The sequence below is a fragment of the Coregonus lavaretus genome (assembly GCF_964263955.1).
Source record: "Coregonus lavaretus genome assembly, chromosome: 3".
Lineage (NCBI taxonomy): Eukaryota > Metazoa > Chordata > Actinopteri > Salmoniformes > Salmonidae > Coregonus > Coregonus lavaretus.
Window position 1 is genome coordinate 30646909 of NC_139990.1, and position 27826 is coordinate 30674734.

At 44.8% G+C, this 27826-nt stretch overlaps 1 pseudogene across 1 annotated transcript; it reads right to left on the minus strand.

The window, feature by feature from the left end:
• Window positions 1-2207: 2207 nt before the first annotated feature.
• Window positions 2208-27361, minus strand: LOC311107068 (carnitine O-acetyltransferase-like; annotated as a pseudogene). Its single transcript has 10 exons — window positions 27351-27361; window positions 19720-19857; window positions 19458-19476; window positions 19282-19400; window positions 12751-12873; window positions 12008-12139; window positions 10693-10743; window positions 10480-10617; window positions 4170-4367; window positions 2208-2294 (listed from the first exon to the last, which is right to left on the minus strand). The product of its transcript is annotated as a carnitine O-acetyltransferase-like (transcript).
• Between the last annotated feature and the right edge of the window lie 465 nt (window positions 27362-27826).

Here is a 27826-nt window from a genome sequence, read left to right on the forward strand (position 1 = left end):
GCTGCCAGTCCGGATGGGGGCAGGAGTCGGACCGCTGGGACCACCTTGAACGGAAGGCGCATGCCCTGCGTCAGGAGGCTGATAGCTTCGGTGGCAACGACAGCTGTTCCCTGTTGGCCAGTGATAGGCTGTTCCTGGGGGACGATGCTGGCACTGTTCACCACTGTGAGTGGGGATACCAGGCTGACAGGCCATCAGAAGCTGGCAGCGGGGCTTCATCGCCCCCAGTGGCTCGAGAGGCTATGATGAACCTACTCACTCGGGCAGCCACTGCACTGGACATCAAACTGGTGGACAGTGATGACTCTCCATCTGTCCCCATCTCTGCTGAGTTCCGCAAGGTCTTGCAGGAGAGCTGGGCCTCTGCCAGGGGGCACTTCCGACTCACAGCAGAGACTGGACCATGGCGTTATGTTGCGGGCGCGGAGTCATTCGGCCTCCGGGAGTACCCGACCATGGACACCATGATAGCTGCCATGGTCCCCCCGGACCGGGAGATTATAGGGTGGAACCCGCGACTGAAGCCGGGTAGCTGCCATGGTCCCCCCGGACCGGGAGATTATAGGGTGGAACCCGCGACTGAAGCCGGGACCCCCCAGAGTCTTTGATGTGGACTTGAAAGCCACATATGGGTCCCTCTGCTCTCCTACCAACGCGGCCATGCTGTTGCAGGCCTACATGCAGACTCTGTTGCCCCGGCTGCAGGAGGGCACAGAGGAGCTCCTCCGGGAAGCGATGGAGGTGTCTCGCCTGCTGTCCCTGCTCCAGAGGGATGTGGCCCGTGCCAACGGATGGGCCATGGTGCAGGTGGTTACCTCCCGGCGCCATCTCTGGCTGGCCCAATCCCGTCTGCCAGCTGCTCTCCAGAGCACATTTGCCACTAACCCCATTGCTGACGTTTGGCCCAGGGGTTGATGACACTCTGGAGCAGACCGATAAGGTTCGTAGGGACCGGGAGACCCTAAGACGGTTCATGCCGCCTCCTCAGGCCTCGGGTCCAAGGCAGACGGACCGTTGCCACCCACCTGCACCCGAACGACGGGGGGTCCCTCTCCTGCCCCATCGCCTCGTGCTGAGGGACGACAGCGGGGACGTGCCATAGAGACGTGCCTGGGGGACCCAGGCGCTCGGGGCACGTGAGGAGAGCCGGGCCCCGGCAGGACCCCTGACACACCCTTCCTCGGCCGCTTCTCCCGGACTCGAAGGGCAAAGTGGGAGGAGGGTGTGGAGTCCCCCTGGGTGTTGTCCACAATGCTCGAAGGATACCGACTCCAATTCCAGTGCCGGCCCCCGTCCTTCAGGGGCCTTCCTGTCACTACGGTGGCCGATGCTCTGGCTCACGATTGGCCAGGGCTGGAGCTTTACGCATTACCCCCTTTTCCCCTGATCCAGGCTGTGCTGGATAGGCCCAGGATGGCAGAGCATCGTCTGCTGCTGGTGGCCCCATACTGGCCCAGACGACCCTGGTTCAGCCTTCTCCTGTCCCTGTTGTCTGGGACACCTTGGCAACTGCTCCTGAGACCCGACCTGCTGTCTCAGGCTGGGGGAACTCTGTGGCATCCGAGAACGCACCGCCTCAGTCTGTGGGCTTGGCTGCTGAACGGCACCAATGGTCCATGTTAGAACTACAGGCTGGCGTAATGAACACCATGCAGAGTGCAAGGGCACCGGCTACAACCGCGGCATACCAGTTGCGCTGGCGGTTGTTCTGCTCTTGGTGCACTGGTATTGAGGTTGTGCCGGAGTCATGCGGAGGGCAGTATGTCCTCCAATACCTGCAGTCTCGCTTGGATGAGGGCTTGGCAGCCTCTACACTGAGAGGGTATTTGGCCGCTATATCTGCCTGCCATGGGGGGTGGATGGACAGGCCAGTGGGGTGCCATCCCTTGGTCTCCAGTTTTATGAAGGGGGTTCGTCGCCTGCGTCCAGCTAGAATCCGCTCAATGGCGAGCTGGGATCTGGATGTGGTTTTGGCAGCTTTGGCAAAGCCGCCTTTTGAACCATTGGAGTCTGCCAACCTGAAACACCTCTCTATGAAGGTGGTTTTCTTGGTAGCGATTACTTCCATGAAGAGGGTGGGTGAGCTCCATGCTTTTTCTGTAAGTTCTGAGTGCTACCGGATGTACCCCGGTGGGAGGAGTATATCTCTCCGCCCAACCCTTCATACCTCCTGAAGGTTCTGTCAGACAGGCATGTGAACATCCCTTTTATCCTGTCTGCTTAAGACCCCCGGCAGTGGCGGGGGAGTCTGGGTCTCCCTCCGGCATGCTGTGCCCTGTGCGGACACTGGCTGCCTATGTGGAGCGGACACGGTCAGTGAGAACAACAGACCAGCTCTTTGTCTGCTATGGTGAGAGAGTCCTGGGGGCTGGTCTATCAAAGCAGAGGCTCTCTCACTGGATCGTGGACACGGTTACGACAGCATACCGCCTGGCTGGCAGGCCAGTGCTGGGATCTGTGGTAGCACATTCAACACGAGGTGTGGCTGCGTCCTGGGCTCTACTGAGAGGAGTGCCCCTCGCTGATATCTGTGCTGCGGCCAGCTGGGCTTCCTCTTGCACCTTTGCTAGGTACTATCGGGTAAATGTGGCACCTTCCTCTGCGGTTGGTTCAGCGGTCCTGGGTGTCGCCTCCCCTTCCGGGGACTGTGCCGGAACCCCCCTTCCACATTGACGGCCCCTGCGTCTCAGTTCCGCGCTGGGACTTCGCCGCTGGCTGGCCAGGTCCCTCTAGCACCGACTAAATCTGGAACAGGTATACCAATATATTGGAGTGATCCAATATAGTGAAACATAACGAAGGTTACATATGTAACCACGGTTATGTGAGCTATATGGATCACTCCAATCCTCTACGGTGCTAGAGGCGCTTCAAAAATGATGTAGAGAACGTGTGTCGCGGCCATGGGGTCTATATATAGGGGCGGACCCCAGCCGTGACACAGGTGTACACATGAGTAAATCTGTAAATCCTCACCTCGGATGTATCCCTCCGCCGCGGAGTGATACCAATATATTGGAGTGATCCATATAGCTCACATAACCGTGGTTACATACTTACCAAATCGATCTGCTGAATGTTCCGGATGTAGCCAAGGCCTGGTCATCATACCAAAGTACAAGTATTGAATTATGTTTTGCTTGGTTACTATTCAGCTCACCCACAAAATCACATTTGCAACATAGTATTTCTATTTAAAATGGGCTTTACTAACAAAACAGGACAAGCTGGGGCATGAATAATAGAGCTCTGCTGAACAAAATAGCTGAATTACATTCATTTTAAAGTGAATACAAGGAATTAAATTACAAAAGCACAGGAAGAACTACAATGCCATGGATACTTCCCCATGCCATAGAGATGACACATCCAGTGGTGCAAGCAGGGGAAGCTCAGCAACAATAATCAGAGTACCAGCTAAAGCTTAAGCATCAGGCATGTATAGACATATAAGCATGTTAACATTTGGTCCTTTTTCAAGAATCTGCCCACAAAATGAATAAGTAATAGCCAGATTGGACATACAGTAAAATCATCCCATGGCATTAAAGAAATATGCATACCATACAGTAAAATAAAACATCTCATGGCGTGTCAATAATGCATTACATTTTACATTTTAGTCATTTAGCAGACGCTCTTATCCAGAGCGACTTACAGTTAGTGAGTGCATTCATTTTTCATACTGGCCCCCCGGGGAAACGAACCCACAACCCTGGCGTTGCAAGCGCCATGCTCTACCAACTGAGCTACAGGGGACCTCTAGCCAGACAAACCTAGCTTATAAAGTAAAGTCTTATGGCTTTAGATTCTCCTTAAGTAGGTACATAAAAGTGTTCTAACAATAATATTAAATTGCCCTTAAGTACAATCAATAGCTTAAACCTATCAGCAAATTAAGCTAATGCTAGCACATACAACAAAGGCCACATATTCCTTTAATCAAAACATTAATTGGCACCTCTGACTCATTGTTTTTCATAGCAGTCCTGGGTTATATTCATTAGGGCACACAACTGAACACATTTTGAAAGCGTTTTAAACAGAAAACGAAAATGAGCGTTTCTTATTGGACAAGACCTGGTAGTCCCTCCCAGTTTTAGTCTCTTTTCTTATATTTGGTGTCTAATGAATATACCCCTGTTGTGTCTGACAGCACAGCACCATACAGTAGGCTGCAGTAGCTCCTGGAGCTGGCAGAGGGTGCTGTGCAGTGTGGCGGCCAGTGTCTCACCCTGGGTCTCCTCACAGCAGTTGAAGGCTGTTATGGAGAAGTGGACATGTTCGGACTGGGGGTTGTGGCACACAGCGTATCCGTCGGGAACGAGGGGTCCGAAACACATCACACTGTCCGTGTTTGCAGGCACCTAGTGTAGGGGGTTTAATGTAGTTCGAAGTGTGGGAGAAGAAGGAAGACAGGGTATTAAGTTACTTTCACATGTCGCAAAATATGTTTTTTTATAGTTTTACTGACGATTTCTTTACTTTAAATTGGTATTCACAGTAGTTTCCTAAATGTGTGTCTTGCAGATTATCTGAAAATCGTAGACCATAAATGAGGTGTTGATAACCAATTTAAAAAATAAATTAGGAAATACTTTTTTATATATATTCACTGATAAAAAATATAAACACAACATGCAACAATTTCAAAGATTTTACTTAGTTACAGTTCATAGATGGTAATCAGTAAACTGAAATACATTCATTAGGCCCTAATCTATGGAATAGATATGCATCTGTTGATCACAGATAAGTAGGGGCGTGGATCAGAAAACCAGTCAGTATCTGGTGTGACCACCATTTGCCTCATGCAGCGCGACACATCTCCTTCGCATAGAGTTGACCAGGCTGTTGATTGTGGCCTGTGGAATGTTGTCCCACTCCTATTTAATGGCTGTGCGAAGTTGCTGGATACTGGCGGGAACTGGTACACGCTGTCGTACACGTCGATCCAGAGCATCCCAAACATGCTCAAAGGGTGACATATCTAGTGAGTATGCGGGCCATGGAAGAACTAGGACATTTTCAGCTTCTATAAAATGTGTACAGATCCTTGTGGCCGTGCATTATCATGCTGAAACATGAGGTGATGGCGGCAAATGAATGGCACGACAATGGGCCTCAGGATCTCGTCACGGTATCTCTTTGCATTCAAATTGCCATTGATAAAATGCAATTGTGTTCGCTGTCCGTAGCTTATGCCTGCCCACACCATAACCCCACCGCCACCATGGGGCACTCTGTTCACAAAGTTGACATCAGCAAACCACTCGGCCACACGACGCCATACACGTTGTCTGCCATCTGCCTGGTACAGTTGAAATTCGGGATGAATCCGTGAAGAGCACACTTCTCCAGCGTGCCAGTGGCCATCGAAGGTGAGCATTTGCCCACTGAAGTTGGTTATGACGCCGTACTACAGTCAGGTCAAGACCCTGGTGAGGACGACGAGAACACAGATGAGCTTCCCTGAGACTGTTTCTGACAGTTTGTGCAGAAATTCTTCGGTTGTGCAAACCCACAGTTTCATCGGCTGTCTGGGTGACTGGTCTCAGATGATCCCGAAGGTGAAGGAGCCGGATGTGGAGGTCCTGGGCTGGCGTGGTTACACGTGGTCTGCGGTTTTGAGGCCGGTTGGACATACTGCCAAATTCTCTAAAACGACATTGGAGGTGGCTTATGGTAGAGAAATTAACATTTCATTCTCTGGCAACAGCTCTTGTGGACATCCCTGCAGTCAGCATGCCAATTGCATGCTCCCTCAAAACTTGAGACATCTGTGGCATTGTGTTGTGTGACAAAACTGCACATTTTAGAGTGGCCTTTTATTGTCCCCTGGCACAAGGTGCACCTGTGTAATGACCATGCTGTTTAATCAGCTTCTTGATATGCCACACCTGTCAAGTGGATGGATTATCTTTGCAAAGGAGAAATGCTCACTAACAGGGATGTCAAAAAATGTTTGCACAAAATGTTTGAGAAATAAGCTTTTTGTGCGTATGGAAAATGTATTTCAGCTCAAACATGGGGACCAACACTTTACATGTTGCGTTTCTATTTTTGTTTAGTGTATTTGCAGATCCAAAACCTTGTAAGCAAAATGTTTAGCAACTTTATAACTCAGTCCCACTCCAGTACTGTGGACACTTCTGATACAAGGGCTCAATCACAAAGCTAAGATCGCTTCTATCTATTCCATTATTTGCTCTATGCAATCTGCACCCATTGTGAAAATCAAACACAATGGGAACAATACCTAGATTGTACACTGTCATATGAGGAATGGAGTCAAATTCTGTAAAAAATACACTCTTCCTCTAGCTGCGCTAGACAGTCTCATTTAACTTAAACTAGTACATCGTATGCCAGGCAAGGTTATTATAGTTTTGTGATTTTCTATTTAAAACATTTTTAGATTTGTATTTGAAATTTAGTTTCAGTTAGTTCAGACTTGATTTACTAGTTTTTATTCAGTTTGATAAAAACATTTCTATTTCGTTTTTATATTATTTAGTTTCTGTTTTAGTGTTAGGGACAGAAAGTATTATGCATGGGAGGCTAGGAGCCATTTAGACACTGAGTGTACAAAACATTAGGAACACCTGCTCTTTCCATGACAGACTGACCAGGTGAATCCAGGTGAAAGCTATGATCCCTTATTGATGTCACCTGTTAAATCCACTTCAATCAGTGTAGATGAAGGGGAGGCGACAGGTTAAAGAAGGATTTTAAAGCTTTGAGACAAGGATTGTGTATGTGTGCCATTCAGACGGTGAATGGTCAAGACAAAATATTTAATTGCCTTTGAACAGGGTATGATAGTAGGTGCCAGGCGCACCGGTTTGAGTGCGTCAAGAACTGCAACGCTGCTGGGTTTTTCATGCTCAACAGTTTCCTGTGTGTATCAAGAATGGTCCAATACCCAAAGGACATCCAGACAACTTTTTTTGTGTGTGTTTTTTTGTTGTTGTCATTTAGCAGACGCTCTTACCCAGAGCAACTTACAGTTAGTGAGTGCATACATCCTTTTTTTTCTTCATACTTGACACAACTGTGGGAAGCATTGGAGTCAACATGGGCCAGCATCCCTGTGGAATGCTTTCGACACCTTGTAGACTCTGTGTAATCAGGTTAGTTACAACTGGGGTTTAATTGAAAACCTACAGGAAGGTAGCTCTCCAGGAACAGGGTTGGAGATCCCTGTCGTATGCACTGAACCAAGTATAGACTATCTAAGATGTACCCTGCTTGGACCCCACCTGTGACCTCTACAAGGGCGGAAAATCCACTTTACTGCACATATTCTGGTCGTGTCCCATGATCAAACCATACTGGTTGTATATACTGTATTTCACTCTGTCAAATGTTTCTGGGATGACTATCGAACCCTGCCTCCTAGTGGCCCTCTGGCTTAACTCCAGGCCTCGACAAGGTTATTCATGGGAAACTCAACATAGAGTGCATTCGGAAATTGATTTAAATAAAATGTTTTCCTCATAAATCGACACACAATACCCCATAATGACAAAGCGAAAAACAGGTTATTAAAAATAAAAAACAGAAATACCTTATTTACATAAGTATTCAGACCCTTTGCTATGAGACTCGAAATTGAACTCGGGTACATCCTGTTTCCATTGATAATCCTTGAGATGTTTCTACAAGTTGATTGGAGTCCACCTGTGGTAAATTAAATTGATTGGACATGATTTGGAAAGGCACAAACTTGTCTATATAAGGTCCCACAGTTGACAGTGCATGTCAGAGCAAATACCAAGCCACGAGGTCGAAGGAATTGTCAGTAAACCTCAGAGACAGTATTGTGTCGAGGCACAGATCTGGGGAAAGGTACCAAAAAATGTCTGCAGCATTGAAGGTCCCCAAGAACACAGTGACCTCCATCACTCTTAAGTGGAAGAAGTTTGGAACCACCAAGACTCTTCCTAGAGCTGGCCGCCCAACCAAACTGAGCAATCGGGGGAGAAGGGCCTTGGTCAGGGAGGTGACCAAGAACCCGATGGTCACTCTGACAGAGCTCCAGAGTTCCTCTGTGGAGATGGGAGAACCTTCCAGAATATCAACCATCTCTCCAGTACTCCACCAATCAGGCCTTTATGGTAGAGTGGCCAGACGGAAGCCACTCCTCAGTAAAAGGCCTGTGACAGCCTGCTTGGAGTTTGCCAAAAGGCACCTAAAGGACTCTCAGACCATGAGAAACAAGATTATCTGGTCTGATGAAACCAAGATTGAACTCTTTGGCCTGCAAAGCGTCAAGTCTGGAGGAAACCTGGCACCATCCCTATGGTGAAGCATGGTGGTGGCAGCATCATGCCGTGGGGATGTTTTTCAGCGGCAGGTACTGGGAGACTAGTCAGGATCGAGGGAAAGATGAACGGAGCAAAGTACAGAGAGATCCTTGATGAAAAGCTGCTCAGGACCTCAGACTATGGCGAAGGTTCACCTTCCAACAGGACAACGACCCTAAGCACACAGCCAAGACAACGCAGGAGTGGCTTCGGGACAAGTCTCTGAATGTCCTTGAGTGGGCCCAGCCAGAGCCCGGATTTGAACCCGATCTAATATCTTTGGAGAGACCTGAAAATAGCTGTGCAGCGACGCTCCCCATCCAACTTGACAGCGCTTGAGAGGATCTGCAGAGAAGAATGGGAGAAACTCTCCAAATACAGGTGTGCCAAGCTTGTGCCAACCCCCCCCCCCCCCCCCCACCCCACAGCGGAGTCACTCACCACCTCCCGGAGACATTTGAAACCCCACCTCTTTAAGGAATACCTGGGATAGGATAAAGTAATCCTTCTACCCCCCCCCCCCACACACACACACAGCGGAGTCGCTCACCACCTTCCGGAGACATTTGAAACCCCACCTCTTTAAGGAATACCTGGGATAGGATAAAGTAATCCTTCTACCCCCACCCCACCCCACAGCGGAGTCACTCACCACCTTCCGGAGACATTTGAAACCCCACCTCTTTAAGGAATACCTGGGATAGGATAAAGTAATCCTTCTACCCCCCCCCCCCCCACACACACAGCGGAGTCGCTCACCACCTTCCGGAGACATTTGAAACCCCACCTCTTTAAGGAATACCTGGGATAGGATAAAGTAATCCTTCTACCCCCCCCCCCAAAAAATTTTTTTTTTGTAAAGTGGTTATCCCACTGGCTATAGGGTGAATGCATCAATCTGTGAGTCGCTCTGGACTAGAGCGTCTGCTAAATGACGTAAATGTGCTCTTGAGCAAGGCACTTAACCCTAATTGCTCCTGTAAGTCGATAAGAGCGTCTGCTAAATGACTAAAATGTAATGTAAATGTAAAATGTAATCATACCCAAGAAGACTCAAGGCTGTAATTGCTGCCAAAGGTGCTTCAACAAAGTACTGAGTTAGATTTTTTTATCAATTTGAAAAACCTTCTGCAAACCTGTTTTTGTTTTGTCATAATGGGGTATAGTGTGTAGATTGATGAGGAAATAATCCAATTGAATCCATTTTAGAATAAGGCTGTAACGTATCAAAATGTGGAAGAAGTCAAGCTGTATGAATACTTTCCGAATGCACTGTATTTCATAAAAATCTGGAAACACTGAACAGTTACTTTAAAGTCTGTATTTCATCATGGCAACACTACAGAAACTCATTTTGTTTTCTGTTTCTTTTGTATTGCTTATTATTATTCCTTTCTAAAAATCTAGTAGGTAATGTGCTGGACATTGGCCTTGTTTGGCTGGGCTACCTGGCCCTCTTCCGGGGGACCCATCCCCTTGCGGCTCTCTGCTCCGGCCCTGACCCAATGCACCTGACAACCAACAGCTATACAAGGATACATATTAATTGTCTGCCTGGGGTTGGGAGCCGGCTTGGGGGCTTCTGCCATTTGTAGGTAAAAATGCTTGATTTTGCTGCGGCAATTCCGACATTTTACATGGCAATATGCAATGATTTTCTCCAATCTTTCGCGAAAATGCACTGTTTAGGGAAAATGTTTATTGAAGTGTGGTTTGATTGAACCATATAATGCGGTAAAGTTGCAGTGATTGGATTAAATTGCGAGTCCACTTTTTGTACTGTGGCGATGGGTCAGTTTTTTTGTGATAATATTAAGATGATTTGACAGTTTTATGCGGAAATAGTGCGGTGATTGGTCAAATTTGCTCTCGCATACTATGTGGGGCATTGTTGATTTTGCTACAAATTTTCTAATCACGGAATCCTGGAGGGACTGTACAAGGACAACAAATACCTGACGTAAACATGTTTATCTGGCTAGATCGATGGCACTGTGTTGACTTTGATAAGCTACAAGTGAGCACAAAAAGATAATACTAAACTACATGTAAATGGAGAGGGACACATTAGACACAATATAACATTGCATTATCTGACACTCACCTTCAGATTACATAATTATTTTCTGTCATTGCAATACTGTCAACCTCCACTGGAGTTGTACTTTACGTGTCCAGTTCTCAGTTTCCAGTGGGTGGCCAGCCTATAAGCAGTGTCCATGAACAGTCTGGGCACGCTCAGTCCCTCCTCAATGGCCTGAAGTTTCAAGCCCAGCAGGTGGCGGTCGATGGATTGTCCTTTGAACGCCTGATTAGAAAGGTAGTTAGGTGACAGAAAAGTGACACCTAAATACTGAGTATGGCAGCAGAAGCATTTAGTTACCTGATCAGTAAGAGTGACGTAGGTCTCTACGGCCTTTCTGAGTAATTCCAGCTTTGAACAAACACTTTTTTTCATTGCAAAGGCGCTGGGGCGAAAAGTGGCACCGTTTCCCCAAATGCGGAATTAATATTTAAGCTCAGTTACATTTCGAATTTAGTCATATAGTAGCCACTCTTATCCAGAGCAACGTTACAATCAGAGCATTCCACTAAGGTAGTTAAAACAACCACAGATTGGTTGACAATGGTTAAACCGCTATTAGTATCAGGGCTCAACATTAACGCTTGTCCAGGACAAGTAAAAAAATAAATACAAAAAAAAGAATCCGACAAGCAGAATATATATATATATATATTAAGTTGTCTGAATTGATTTTTTATTTTTTTATAACCCAAAAATCACAATATCAAACAATTACTCCGATCAGAATTGGATCAGTGTCTTCTGGATGCAATGTTTTGCGACCCGCTATCCTAATTTCTGCAGAGCGCAACGAGTAGAATTGTATTGTATTGCATTGACCGGCAACAAGTATTTTTGAATCACCTGAGGTCGCGAGATGCGCTTTTGAGATCAATAGGAGATAATGTGCACATATGCTGATATTCGTTGCTAGTTTGTGTTATTTACCCAGTTATAGCTAATTTATGGTCAGCAACCAGGGTTTGTGCGGTCATGAAAATCCTGGAAAAGCCATGGTGTGTCAACCACCTGACCGCAAATAAACCAACGCTACATACTCCTATTGTAAAATTCTCTCTCAAGTGCTCAATATTGGGACTTGAGAAATAAACCTGACACTGTTGGAAAGCTGTGATTCCACTCTATTCAACATTGTGACAAATATTCTAGCCTAATTGACATAACTCACATGCTGTCATCTCCTCAATATTTTATAGCCTTACAAGGTTATAGACAAAACATGCCTTAGTTAGTTACCTTGCTTTGAAGTAGCCTACCTTAGTCATTTGATCCATAATTAATTGAATGAGAGAATTATTTTATAAAGACATAAAAAAAGTATTTGCTTGTAATTGTAATGTTGCAATATTTTATAGGCTAGTAAGGGGGCCCAACCACCCTCCAGGAGTGCCTTAAAGGGGCAGTGTTGTAGGCTTGAATATGCAAAGAAGCCAATAGGCAGAGGGTAGCCTACACTTTTGTCTGATTCCCTATGGTAATAATAATGTATTTTATTTGGTAAAGTGATTCCTTGCATCATACAATGATGTAAAAATAGTGTGTTAGAACATATTTTAACTAACTTAAGCTTTCGGACAACTGAAACAAGTCAAGCCCTGAGTATGATTCTCACCGAGATAGAGGGGTCGTCAAAGGCAAACACAAACTTGAGCATTTGATTGGTGGGAGAGCGGATGTAGTCTGTGCGGCCCCTCAAATCCTTTGGGAGGCGATGTCACAGGAGGCACAGACCTCATTGTGAACTCTGATGGAGAGAAGGAGAAGGGGAGAACAGGGGTGCGTTCAGTTTGCTACGTTGCGTGACGCTTGGAACTGAATGACACGTTTCCCCAAAACGGTGCACAACGCTCTTCATCAGCCTTTTGAGGTATGCCTACTCCCGTTTGGTGGGTGTGTTATGGCCTTATCAATATGGGTGTGACCATCTGAACTCTCAAAACTCTTGCAGCACCTTTTGTGCCACCATAATCACAACGTTTTTAAACCGGATGTTCAGTACAGTACTGTTTCGGTTGAATTCAATGTTGCACAACATTGTGTCGTACTGAACGCAATTCAGGTATTGGTTATGGACACAGTGATTGCTGCTAATCACAATTTAATTTACAGAAATTTGATTTGAAAATGCAGATATTCCACATTTTCAGAAGGTTGGCTGCCAAGAACATAAATCGACTCATTTATTAACCATGATAATATAATGCTTCTTGTATTAACATTTACTAGCACATCTATGAAAATCAGTACCACAAAGTGTGAAAACAACATCAACTGCACACAGATTATCCTTATTATTGCATACAGTATCCTAGTTTGAGGCTGAATGCCCTTTGTAAGTGATTCCTATGAGCTCACTTGTAGTAGGCCAGCTGCAGTGCCACCTGGATGAAGGAGTTGGGACTCTGGTTGTGCCGTTTGGGCAACTCCTTCCCAAACCTCTGAAAGTTGAAGCAGCGGATATCCAGGTCGTTGATCAGTCTTGGGGGAACAGTATGACAAAATTAAAATGACAAAGCATCAAAGTGGGAGTGCTGATCTAGGATCCGTTTTTGCCTTGTAGATTATAATGAATGGACCTGATCCAAGATCAGCTCGCTTGCTCTGAGACACTATGAATACGGGCCTAGGCTAGCTGTTCAATTCAAATTATAAAGATGAATCTTCACTCCATTGGGATACAAATGTATTGACAGTTGTCAATTTGGCCACAGGATGGCAGCACATGGTCTGAACCCAGGATAACACCGCCAGCTCTGGGTCACAAACAATTACTTAAAATAGAATGAGGTTGTTAGGGGGCACTAAAGCCAACCAGAGCCTTCTTACGCTTCTGACCGTGTTTTGTAAAGGTTACATCAACACTGAGAGCAGATAATCGTGTTACACGCCTCCATTTGCTTTGGTCCGTGTCACTTTCATTTCAGCTCAGAGCCGTGTTGAATTTCATAGCCAAGCAAACATCGACTACACGGAGGCCAAGTATTTTCTTTATTATTGTCATTGTAGTATCACCTACTACACCAATGCAATCAACAGTGTTAGTACTGTAGTCTGTGTTGAACCAGTCAATATCAACCCAAATATCACTATTTCTAAAACAAGCCATAGAAAGTTGGTTGCAATTTCAATTTCATCCACTAGAAACGACAGAACAAATAATACAACAACTATTGTGGTTAAACTCAAATATACAAATTGATTTTAAAAAACATTTTTTTATAAAAAAAAAATAGGTATAATCTTCGTAAATGAAATCATAGGTAGGACTGGTGGAGTTATGTCGCGCATGCAGCTAACAAAAACATATGGAAATGTCTGCTCTACCTAAAATTACAACCAACTAATTGCAGCATTACCGCAAAAATGGAAGAGGAAAGTGGAAGGGGGAAAAAGTAAGGAACTTGTCTGTCGGCCCTGCATTAAAGACCATCATTGGTTAAAGGAAATTGTGATAAATAAAAAAGTATACCAGTTTCATTTAAGGACCAAAAAATTGACAGCCGTGCCATATAGATTGCGAAATAGTTGGGAAGATATTTTTGACGTACCAATTCCATGGCACATGGTTTATGAACTGATACGCAAAACGACAGCAGATTCAAAACTTAGAATTGTTATATTTAAATGATTATACAAAATTCTTGCAACCAATAGAATGTTATTTATATGGGGGATACAACCTTCCCAGCTCTGCAGGTTTTGCTGCGAAGAAACAGAATCAATAGATTATTTGTTTTGGTACTGTCCATATGTAGCTTGTTTTTGTTCACAGGTCCAGGAATTGCAATATTTACCTGGAGCTAACCCTGCAGAAAGCACTACTGGGTGATTTGAAAAGTCATAGTCAATCGATCAATAATATAATAATACTTTTAGCAAAAATGTTTATTTTCAATTTACAATCTGTAGAAACAATGAGAACTTTTGTGAAACATCACATCACAGCACAGTTGAAAAACATATGGCAAATAGAAATTCAATATGGATGGTGTTAAGAGATAGTTTGGAGGGGTTGAATGGAGCTTAAGGTTGGAACTAATAACAACAACATAACTAATGTAAAACATACTGTGTCCGTAAAACGTATATACAGTTGAAGTTGGAAGTTTACATACACCTTGACCAAATACATTTAAACTCAGTTTTTCACAATTCCTGACATTTAATCCTAATAAAAATTCCCTGTCTTAGGTCAGTTAGGATCACCACTTTATTTTAAGAATGTGAAATGTCATAATAGTAGAGAGATTTATTTAAGCTTTTATTTATTTAATCACATTCCCAGTGGGTTAGACGTTTACATACACCCAATTAGTATTTGGTAGCATTTCCTTTAAATTGTTTAACTTGGGTCAAACGTTTCGGGTAGCCTTCCACAAGCTTCCCACAATAATTTGGGTGAATTTTTGCCCATTCCTTCTGACAGAGCTAGTGTAACTGAGTCAGGTTTGTAGGCCTCCTAACTACACGCTTTTTCAGTTCTGCCCACATATTTTCTATAGGATTGAGGTCAGGGCTTTGTGATGGCCACTTCAATACCTTGACTTTGTTGTCCTTAAGCCATTTTGCCACAACTTGGAGTCATTGTCCATTTGGAAGACCCATTTGCAACCAAGCTTTAACTTCCTGACTGATGTCTTGATGTTGCTTCAATATATCCACATAATTTTCCTTCCTCATGATGCCATCTATTTTGTGAAGTGCACCAGTCCCTCCTGCAGCAAAGCACCCTCAACCTGCTGGTTGGGATGGTGTTCTTCGGCTTGCAAGCCATCCCTTTTTTCCTCCAAACATAACAATGGTCATTATGGCCAAACAGTTCTATTTTTGTTTCATCAGACCAGAGGACATTTCTCCAAAAAGTACGATCTTTGTTCCCATGTGCATTTGCAAACCGTAGTCTGGATTTTATATGGCGGTTTTGGAGCAGTGGCTTCTTCCTTGCTGAGCGGCCTTTCAGGTTATGTCGATATAGGACTCGTTTTACTGTGGATATAGATACCTTTGTACCTGTTTCCTCCAGCATCTTCACAAGGTCATTTGCTGTTGTTCTGGGATTGATTTGCACTTTTCGCACCAAAGTACGTTCATCTCTAGGAGACAGAACGCGTCTCCTTCCTGAGCGGTATGACGGCTGCGTGGTCCCATGGTGTTTATACTTGCGTACTATTGTTTGTACAGATGAACGTGGTACCTTCAGGCGTTTGGAAATTGCTCCCAAGGATGAACCAGACTTGTGGAGGTCTACAATTGTTTTTCTGAGGTTTTGATTTTCCCATGATGTCAAGCAAAGAGGCACTGAGTTTGAAGGTAGGCCTTAAAATACATCCACAGGAACACCTCCAATTGACTCAAATTATGTAAATTAGCCTATCAGAAGCTTCTAAAGCCATGACATCATTTTCTGGAATTTTCCAAGCTGTTTAAAGGCACAGTCAACTTAGTGTATGTAAACTTCTGACCCACTGGAATTGTGATACAGTGAATTATAAGTGAAATAATCTGTCTGTAAACAATTGTTGGAAAAATTACTTGTGTCATGCACAAAGTAGATGTCCTAACCGACTTGCCAAAACTATAGTTTGTTAACAAGACATTTGTGGAGTGGTTGAAAAACAAGTTTTAATGACTCCAACCTAAGTGTATGTAAACCTCCGACGTCAACTGTAGGTTATAGGTTAAGAACTTTTGTGAAAGAGCACAGTTTGAAAGAAATGGCAAATAGAAATCAAACTGGATGGACATCAGAAATAGATGGGAGAGGTAGAGGAAGTATAGGAGTAAAAACAAACAAAATAGAACTAGACTGTGTCCATAAAATGTATATAGTATGTATAAGCTGGAAGTAGAGGCCTAAGCGTTGTTGTTCACTAGTTTACTCCAATTAGGGGAGGGGTGGTATGGTTAGAAAGTAATAAAGGAAAATATATTTTAAAGTGTGTGTATATATATATATATACAGTACCAGTCAAAGGTTTGGACACACCTACTCATTCAAGGGTTTTTCTTTATTTTTAATATTTTCTACATTGTAGAATAATAGTGAATAATAGTGAAGACATCAACTATGAAATAACACATATGGAATCATGTAGTAACCAAAAAAGTGTTTAACAAATCAAAATATATTTTAGATTCTTCGAAGTAGCCACCCTTTGCCTTGATGACAGCTTTGTACACTCTTGGTATTATCTCAACCAACTTCATGAGGAATGCTTTTCCAACAGTCTTGAAGGAGTTCCCACATCTGCTGAGCACTCTTCGGCTGCTTTTCCTTCACTCTGCGGTCCAACTCATCCCAAACCTCAATTGGGTTGAGGTCGGGTGATTGTGGAGGCCAGGTCATCTGATGCAGCACTCCATCACTCTCCTATGTCAAATAGCCCTTACACAGCTTGGAGGTGTGTCTTGGGTCATTGTCCTGTTGAAAAACAAATGATAGTCCCACTAAGCGCAAACCAGATGGGATGGCGTAAAAAATATATGGGGGATTGGAAGTGATGCAGACAATTACATTGATGGAAGCTACAATCTATCTGCAATATTAAAGCTGATCTACCCTCAAAAAAAAGAAAAAAAAGGCTAGGGCTGATTTACTTTTAACCTAAAAAGGATTGCATGGACTTGCTCCTACTTATCTCTCTAATATGGTCCTGATGTAAATACCTACACGGACGCTAAAGTCACAAGACGCAGGCCTCCTTGTTGTTCCTAGAATATCTAAGAAACCAGCTGGAGGCATGGCTTTCTCCTATACAGCTCCTTTTTTTATGGAATGGTCTGTCGATCCATGTGAGAGAAGCAGACTCGGTCTCAACGCTTAAGACTTTACTGAAGACTCATCTCTTCAGTAAGTCCTATGATTGAGTGTAGTCTGGTTCAGGGGTGCGAAGGTGAATGTTAAGGCACTGGAGACTAACCAACATTGATGTCTCTGCCTGGCCAGCTCCCCACTCTCTACTGGGATTCCCTGCCTCTGACCCAATTACGGGGGCTGAGTCACTGGCTTGTTCGCGCTCTCCCATTCCATCCCTAGGAGGGCGCATCATGTCATGCCAGGTCTTTTTCGCCATACTCCCCTTCCTTGGGTGGGTTGAGTCACTGATGTTGAGTCACTGACCTCCTTGGGCTCGTGCGGTGTGGGAGATCTTCGTGGACTATACTCTGCCTTGTCTCAGGGTAGTAAGTGAGTGGTCTGTTGATATCCCTTAAGTGGTGTGGGGGCTGTGCTTTGGCAAAGTGGGTGGGGTTATATCCTGCCTGGTTTGCCCTGTCCAAGGGTAACTCCCCGTCTCCGACCCCAGTATTTATGCTGCAATAGCCTATGTTGCGGGGGGCTAGGGTCAGTCTGTCTTATCTGGTGTACTGTGTGATCTTAGGTCAGGGTTTGCGGTTGCCAGTAATAGCCGGCTTTTGGCCGATAAAAAAAAAATAATAAAAAATGAAAAGCCCATAGCAAAATAATGCTTTTTAGCGTATTAACTGATGGAAATACATTTGACCAGTCATGCTTGTCGGTCTATAGGGACATTTGCATAAATTAGTAGAATATTCGTTAGTCTATGTATTCATCACACACGCACAGCATACAGATACAGAAAATCTGTCAGGCTTCAGTGCGTCACATACCACTTTGCAATATGAGCTGAAGACCATATACATTTTGAAAACATATACTTAACTGTTTGATACCTGAATGTTTTACTTCATATTATGAGGCATGTCTTACCTTGCTTCAAAGTAGCCTAGGCAAAATCCAATCATAGAAACTTGGAGGCAAATCTTTTATAAAGACTTCTATATGCCATTGAAACCAGTAGCCCATTTCTCTCATGTTCTATTGGTTTTCAAATCAACTTTCTTTCATTGTCCAGTAGCCAAAGACACAATCCTAGTCATATTAGCAACCCATGCTAGTTGTTGCATCTTTAGATCTACCCTCTTTCTAAATGTCTAATGGATATTTTCATCTATGTCACATGAAACCACTTGCATGTGCGGTTTACTTTTGACAATGGTGTTTTCCAGCTAATTGCTTTATGGAACAAACATTCGCACATAGCCTACTGCCATGTGCACATTGCTGCGCTTATAATGTGAAGCAATAATAGTTTATCAACATTTTAAGCTAAACATTCTGATCTGTTGCATCAGCCTCATTGCTTTTTAACGTTTTTGTTGATGTACTGGTTGAATGAATTTTGGATCTATCGTCCTACAACTGTCCCAGAGTCTGTTTGGAACTCGCCCAGAACGACAAGCAGACCAATAGAATAGGTAAAAAGTTATACTATAGGGGATTGTAGATTGACAAAGGATAGTGATTTTGCTGTTCGTTACTCATCTTGTTGGCTGAGGAAAAGTAAATATGGACAATTATTCGAACATCTTCAAAGTGCGCATCGGAATTCGTTAAGAAGGATGCACTCCGTTGCATCCTGGAGATGCATGTTCTGTTAAGATGAATTACCATAATCTAAATGTGATTTCTGTCATTCTCAGCACTGTGGTGGATGCCCTAATCAGGTTACGCACCCAATGCATATGGGTCCGGTAAATTTCTCAAATGTCCGGTAAATTAAAATGCTACCGGTTAAATGTCCGGCACCACATTTTCCTAATGGAAACCCTGTCTTAGGCATGCTCTCACTAATTCCCCTCTCTCCATTCCATGTCTCCCCTCCCAGAGGACCTGAGCCCTGGGACCATGCCTCAGGACTACCTGGCTTGACGATTCCTAGCTGTCCCTGTCCCAAATCATTTTCTTTTTTTTTTCAATACTTTTCAATGCAGAAAAAGCCCTTCCCTCTACAGCCACCATGGTTATTATTTGACCCTGCTGGTCATCTATGAACGTCTGAACGTCTTTAATTACCTGGCACTCACACAAGCTGGCCCCTCCAGTCTGAGAAGTCTTGCTTAGGCAGGGAGATGGCTGCGCTAGAATGCACGGGCAAGGGCTGTCTGCTCTCTAGGTACACCCACTGCACCCACCAGTCGGATATCTACAGTAGAGGACAGGGGAGAGGACAACAGCAAAACAACTATCAATCATGCAGTACAGTCCAGAAAGGAAGGCAGCTGTGGAAAGGCAATTTGAGCCATAGAGTGAACTTCAAATTAGCACCATGCATTGTCTGGGTGTACTATCAGGTGTCATCAAAAACTGATATTTTCTTATCTCAGTCTATTTACGTGAAAATCAGTCGGTTACAAATTGTGCACAATTTCCCACATTGTTTGCATACCCAATGGTTTGAGTGTCTAGCTCATCTCTTCTGTCCCTCTTGATGTTGCGGACCGAGTCCCCCCTCTCCACAAAACTTTTGGATCTTCTTGTGGGTGTGGACCAGCTCTTCTTCAGGTATCAGAGGCTCCAGGGCTCGTAGGTACCCCTGCAGAGTCTGGATCAGCGGGGGCACTGGTTGGACGGGCACCGAGGAGTAAAAGCATCGCTCCTGGCTGGATCAAGACACAACCAACATGCATGTCCAGATAAACAATGTTGAGTTGAGTGTAGTCAGAGTAATAAGATGAGTTGATATAATTTTTTTTAATGTAGTTGAGGTTTGAACATTTATGTTATTTGGGGTCACTTAGGGCTATTTCGGGGTCACCCACCTAGGGAGCGTAGGATCAGAAATACCTTAAGAAATTAGGAGATGGGGAAACTCCATTCGATTCGTATTAATGTCCATTCTGTACATTATCCGTACGTTTTCAATGGGCCGCTTGGTGCATTCTGGGTGCACTCCTTCAAGGAGTCAATTGGGTGCTACCTCAAAAACCAACATTAGCATGAATTATGTGAACAAGAAGCACAACATTATACATCTTTTCAGAGATGTGAGATAAACTTCTCTGTAATATCGTATATCTTTGAAATTGTGACATTATGTACATTCAAGGAAAATAGGCAGGTTTCTCAACTAATTTTGTAAATACCAGCGTAAGACTGGGAAAAATCCACTTGAACACCCCTCCAACTGGTAATTACTAGAGGGAAACTCGTCGATCATCCCCGTGCTCCGAGTTTCCCACTTGCACCTCTGACATCATTTGTCAAATAAAAAACGGCAAGCATGGCGGGATCTTCAGTAGTTGTTTTTTATGGTAAGAAAATAATATAAATTGTTGATCCAAAATTGATTCTGTTCATCTTCCTTTTGATTTAGAAAGTGAAAGGAGCTCTGGATATACTTTACACAGTGCATTCGGAAAGTATTCAGACCCCTTGACTTTTTCCACATTTTGTTACGTTACAGCCTTATTCTAAAATGGATTAAATAAAAAAAAATGCTCATCAAACAATACCCCAGATTGCGATATCAGGGTTTTAGAATTTTTTGCAAAGTTATAAAAAAAAAAACATATCTTATTTACGTATTCAGACCCTTTCCTATGAGACTCGAAATTTAGCTCAGGTACATACTGTTTCCATTGATCATCCTTGAGATGTTTCTACAACTTGATTGGAGTCCACCTGTGGTAAATTCAATTGATTGGACATGATTTTGAAAGGCACACACCTGTCTATATAAGGTCCCACAGTTGACAGTGCATGTCAGAGCAAAAACCAAGACATGAGGTCGAAGGAATTGTCCGTAGAGCTCCGAGACAGGATTGTGTCGAGGCACAGATCTGGGGAAGGGTAAGAAAACAATTCTGCAGCATTGAAGGTCCCCAAGAACACAGTGGTCTTCATCATTCTTAAATGGAAGAAGTTTGGAACCACCAAGACTCTTCCTAGAGCTGGCCACCCAGCCAAACTGAGCAATCGGGGGAGAAGGGCCTTGGTCAGGAAGGTGACCAAGAACTCGATGGTCACTCTGACAGAGCTCCATAGTTCCTCTGTGGAGATTGGAGAACCTTCCAGAAGGACAACCATCTCTGCAGCACTCCACCAAACAAGATTCTCTGGTCTGATGAAACCAAGATTGAACTCTTTGGCCTGAATGCCAAGCGTCACATCTGGAGGAAACCTGGCACCATCCCTACAGTGAAGCATGGTGGTGGAAGCATCATGCTGTGGGGATGTTTTTCAGTGGCAGAGACTATTCAGGCTTGAGGGAAAGATGAACGGAGCAAAGTACAGAGAGATCCTTGATGAAAACCTGCTCCAGAGTGCTCAGGACCTCAGACTGGGGCGAAGGTTCACCATCCAACAGGACAACGCAGGAGTGGCTTCGGGACAAGTCTCTGAATGTGTGCTTAGCCAAGCTTGTAGTGTCATACCCAAGAAGACTCGGGGCTGTAATCGCTGCCAAAGGTGCTTCAACAAAGTATTGAGTAAAGGGTCTGAATACTTATGCAAATGTGATATTTATGTTTTTTCTTTTAAAAAAATTAGCAAAAATGTCTAAAAACCTGTTTTTGTTTTGTCATTATGGGGTGTTGTGTGTAGATTGATGCATGATTATATATTTTTTTAAATCAATGGGCAAAAAGAGCAAAACAATCACAAGGCTTCTAATGACCTCCATGTTTGATGGTATTTTCCAGTTCCAAACGTGAATGCACCCAACTCGTACTTAGGCTATAACTTCACAACTGGTAATTACCACCTTCCCACTTGAGCCCTATACTACGAATCTGGTTTGAGGAGGTAACTTTGATAAGCAGTGACATGAAAGTGGCTCACATTTTAGCCAGGTACATTTCTATGGCAACGAATCCTTCAGCACTAAACTGCTCCGGGGCAGGCTAACTCCAGGCTAACTCCATTGTCTAAGCCATGAGTTGAGGACCAATTAAATCAGATCCCATCCCTCTCGCAAAGAGGTAGATGACTGATTAAATATTTTATTAATCAAATGTTGTTTTGTGTGTGTTTAAAAAAATAGTAATGTTAAAATACCTACAGTGAGGGGGGAAAAGTATTTGATCCCCTGCTGATTTTGTACGTTTGCCCACTGACAAATAAATGATCAGTCTATAATTTTAATGGTAGGTTTATTTGAACAGTGAGAGACAGAATAACAACAACAAAAATCCAGAAAAACGCATGCCACCAATTGTGCAAGTTCTCCCACTTAAAAAGATGAGAGAGGCCTGTAATTTTTAATGAATTTATTTGCAAATTATGGTGGAAAATAAGTATTTGGTCACCTACAAACAAGCAAGATTTCTGGCTCTCACAGACCTGTAACTTCTTCTTTAAGAGGCTCCTCTGTCCTCCACTCGTTACCTGTATTAATGGCACCTGTTTGAACTTGTTATCAGTATAAAAGACACCTGTCCACAACCTCAAACAGTCACACTCCAAACTCCACTATGGCCAAGACCAAAGAGCACCAGAAACAAAATTGTAGACCTGCACCAGGCTGGGAAGACTGAATCTGCAATAGGTAAGCAGCTTGGTTTGAAGAAATCAACTGTGGGAGCAATTATTAGGAAATGGAAGACATACAAGACCACTGATAATCTCCCTCGATCTGGGGCTCCACGCAAGATCTCACCCCGTGGGCTCAAAATGATCACAAGAACGGTGAGCAAAAATCCCAGAACCACACGGGGGGACATAGTGAATGACCTGCAGAGAGCTGGGACCAAAGTAACAAAGCCTACCATCAGTAACACACTACGCCGCCAGGGACTCAAATCCTGCAGTGCCAGACGTGTCCCCCTGCTTAAGCCAGTACATGTCCAGGCCCGTCTGAAGTTTGCTAGAGTGCATTTGGATGATCCAGAAGAGGATTGGGAGAATGTCATATGGTCAGATGAAACCAAAATATAACTTTTTGGTAAAAACTCAACTCGTCGTGTTTGGAGGACAAAGAATGCTGAGTTGCATCCAAAGAACACCATACCTACTGTGAAGCATGGGGGTGGAAACACCATGCTTTGGGGCTGTTTTTCTGCAAAGGGACCAGGACGACTGATCCATGTAAAGGAAAGAATGAATGGGGCCATGTATCGTGAGATTTTGAGTGAAAACCTCCTTCCATCAGCAAGGGCATTGAAGATGAAACGTGGCTGGGTCTTTCAGCATGACAATGATCCCAAACACACCGCCCGGGCAACGAAGGAGTGGCTTCGTAAGAAGCATTTCAAGGTCCTGGAGTGGCCTAGCCAGTCTCCAGATCTCAACCCCATAGAAAATCTTTGGAGGGAGTTGAAAGTCCGTGTTGCCCAGCGACAGCCCCAAAACATCACTGCTCTAGAGGAGATCTGCATGGAGGAATGGGCCAAAATACCAGCAACAGTGTGTGAAAACCTTGTGAAGACTTACAGAAAACGTTTGACCTGTGTCATTGCCAACAAAGGGTATATAACAAAGTATTGAGAAACTTTTGTTATTGACCAAATACTTTTTTTTCCACCATAATTTGCAAATAAATTCATTACAAATCCTACAATGTGATTTTCTGGATTTTTTTTCTCATTTTGTCTGTCATAGTTGACGTGTACCTATGATGAAAATTACAGGCCTCTCTCATCTTTTTAAGTGGGAGAACTTGCACAATTGGTGGCTGACTAAATACTTTTTTCCCCCACTGTATTCAGTTTTGGAGAAATTGTTTACCTTCTGTAAGTTTAAGAAATATTGCTTTGTGCACATATCTTTAAGATATTTTCTAATGTCTCTCCCTCATGAGTAACAAGTAATGGTAGACCAATTATTTATAGTGATTTTACTGATATCAATTTTGTTTATGAATTATTAAGTGATTTAAAACTCGCAACTCCGTTACCAAAGCATCTGTCACGGAATAACTGCAACTGAATTGGCTACAACGGAAAATCATAATAGTCACAAACCACAGTTGGGTCACCTGCTACTGTGATCCCTTCCACTGGCATACTTATGTTCAGCTGATAACTGTTATCTTTGTCATCTGGTGGTCAAACCAAGAGTGTTAAAACAGTCTGAGTCTGGACACTCACTCACTCACTCTCAGTCTCCAGTTAATGTCACTTCTCACAGCTCTTATTGACACCTACCCATGAGCCCCCTCTCTTTCCATTTACTTTAACCAGTATCCTAACCCATTGAGCGCCGACCAACACCGGACATCCATGAATGTTGAAAAGCAGTTGTCAGTCCACCCTGGCCTTGATGTTAACGTCCACAGACGGACCGTTTCACAAGTATGTTTCACAAGTTTGTATAGCACAGCACAGTAGAGTACAGTACAGTGAGTAGAGCACAGTAGAGTACAGTCCAATATAATAGTAAAAGAAAATACAATAAAGAAAAGTAGAGTATAGTACATTTAATGTGTACTGTATTGTGGTCCTCTGTAGCTCAATTGGTAGAGCATGGCGCTTGTAACGCCAGGGTAGTGGGTTCGATCCCCGGGACCACCCATACGTACAAATATATGCACACATGACTAAGTCGCTTTGGATAAAAGCGTCTGCTAAATGGCATATTATATTATATTATTATTATACTTTACTGAACTCTACTGTACTCTACTGCACAGAACTCCAATCTACCCTACTCTACTCTGCTTTTCTGTATTGTACTGCACTGTACTCTACTGTGCTGTCCAAACTTGTGAAACATGAGGAGAATGACATTCATATACATAATTATGCTCTTCTGTGTAGTACAGATCAGGGACCCATTGTCACGCCCTGACTTATGGGACTCTAGTATGTTGAGTCAGGGTGTGGAGTTCTATATTATTATTTCTATGTTCTCATTCTAGGTTGTGTGTTTCTATGTTTGGCCGGGTGTGATTCCCAATCAGAGGCAGCTGTCGCTCGTTGTCTCTGATTGGGGATCATACTTAAGTTGCCTGTTTGTTATCATTAGTTGTGGGATCTTGTTCCGTGTATAGGCTTGTGTTGTGTTTAGCCTGAGGACTTCACGTTACGTTGTTTTGTTCGTGTGTTTATTTAGGATAATAAACATGTATGCATTTCACGCTGCGCCTTGGTCTGAACCGTCCTTCAACAAACGTGACAGAAGATCCCACCAAACAGACCAAGCAGTGTGCCCAGGAGCAAACACCCTGGTAACAGGTGGGGAAGATTTGGTCTTGGGAGGAGATATTTGCGGGGAAAGGACCCTGGGCGAAGGTGGAAGCCCAGGCAGGAGAGGAGCAACGGCAACACAGAAGGCGCCGGCCGAGGAGGAAGCCCGAGAGGCAGCCCCAATATATTTTTTTGGGGGGGGCTAAAGGGGTGGTCGGGGAGCGAGAGAAGAACCCCGACCACTGCACCCGGTGGGTTTCCAGGTTGAGTCCCTACGACCATGGGAACAAGAGTGGGAACAGTTTTATACTGAGGAGTCGGAGGATGACGACGTTGATGAGTTTCTGTTCCCTAACTCGTGGGGGCTCCCGGAGGAGTCCTCACTGGAGGAGGATTGCCGAGAGAGAGCGAGAAGGATCGGATCTGCAGGGTAAGAGAGGAGGCCACCACATTACGGGGGCTGATAGCGAGAATAGAGCGGGAGAGCTCCATTCAAGAGGAGGCACTGCAGGAGGCTCGTAGGGAGAAGGAGGTAGTAGATGCATGGAGAGAGGAGCTGGTCAGACAACATAAGGAGCGTGGATTAATTGAAGAACCCAGGTATGCGGAGATACGCACTGTATCGCCAGTGCGCATGCACAGCCCAGTGCGTTCTGTGCCAGCGCCCCGCACGTGTCGTGCGAAAGTGGGCATCCAGCCAGGATGGGTTGTGCCAGCTGTACACTCCAGACCTCCAGTACGCCTCCAAGGTCCAGTATATCCTGCTCCGGTTCTACGCACTGTGTCACCAGTGGACCTCACCAGTCCTGTACGGCCCGTACCTGATCCTCGCACCAAACCAGTGGTGCGTGTATCCAGCCCGGTACGCCCCGTATCTGCTCCCCGCACCAAGCCAGTGGTATGTGTCGCCAGTCCGGCCCGGCCCGTTCCTGCTCCTCGCACCAAGCCAGTGGTACGTGTTCCTAGTCCGGTCCAGCCCGTGCCTGCTCCTCGCACCAGACCAGTGTTGCGTGTGTCCAGTCCGGCCCGGCCCGTTCCTGCTCCTCGCACCAGACCAGTGGTGTGTGTGTCCTGTCCGGCACGGCCCGTGCCCATTCCACCGGGGTCCAGTCCAGCTCCGGTCAGCTGCTCAACTCCGGAGCTAGAGCACTCCGCTCCACTGGTGCCCAGTCCAGCTCCGGCCAGTGGCTCCACTCCGGAACCAGAGCAGTCCGCTCCACCGGGGTCCAGTCCAGCTCCGGTCAGCAGCTCCACGCTGGAGCCAGAGCAGTCCGCTCCACCGATGCCCAGTCCAGCTCCGGTCAGCGGCTCCAGTCCAGACCCAGACGTCAGCCCTGCTCTAGGTTCGGGGTCTCCCACACCAGGGCCCAGACAGGGCTTGGTGCATCGCAGGAGGATTGCCGATCCAGGCCCAGACGTCAGCCCCTCTCCAGGTTTGGGGTCTCCCACACCAGGGTCCAGACAGGGCTTGGTGCATCGTGGGAGGAGGGAGAGGGGAAGCAGCGCGCCGAGGTCCAGACCTGACCAGGGGCGCAACGGGGAGGCTGAGAGAATGTGGTCTTCACGCCCGGAGCCGGATCCGCCTCCGAGGCGGAATGCCCACCCGGACCCTACCCTGTTATGTCAGGTTTGTGCGGTCGGAGTCCGCACCTTTGGGGGTGGGGTACTGTCACGCCCTGACTTATGGAACTCTAGTATGTTGAGTCAGGGTGTGGAGATCTATGTTATTATTTCTATGTTCTCATTCTAGGTTGTGTGTTTCTATGTTTGGCCGGGTGTGATTCCCAATCAGAGGGAGCTGTCGCTCGTTGTTTCTGATTGGGGATCATACTTAAGTTGCCTGTTTGTTATCATTAGTTGTGGGATCTTGTTCCGTGTATAGGCTTGTGTTGTGTTTAGCCTGAGGACTTCACGTTACGTTGTTTTGTTGGTGTATTTATTTTGGATAATAAACATGTATGCATTTCACGCTGCGCCTTGGTCTGACCCGTCCTTCAACGAACGTGACACCCATGATGAAATTCCGTTACCGTAATTCCATTATCGAGTGTAAATCCCCTTCACTTACGGTAGGTAGTCCAAAACCCATATGATTTTTTCAAACTCAAGGTGCCATGTCATAGCTGACACCCCATTCTTACTGCAGACATCTTTGAATCTTAATTTGTAGCAGATATTTATTTTATAAAAACCTGTGGGAGAGAAACCAAAGTCTGCATCTGCAGAGTTCTTCCACTAAACTTGTTTTGTAAATGTTTCAGTGGAAATTGTTGAAAGTAGTCCTTGTGCATAGAGTTGTATGGTTTGTTAAACTTCTAAATCAATGGTTTTTGCTTGGCATTTTAAAGTTTAAAAAAACTGAGTCAAAGCGTTCTGTTACTATGTAATTGCCCCTAGCCAAAATCAGACCGTAGAAATGTATAAACACTTCCTCATAGCCTATGCCATTGAAACCAGCATTTGTGTAATGTTCTATTGACATCGACGGGGCTGCAATGGAGAGGGT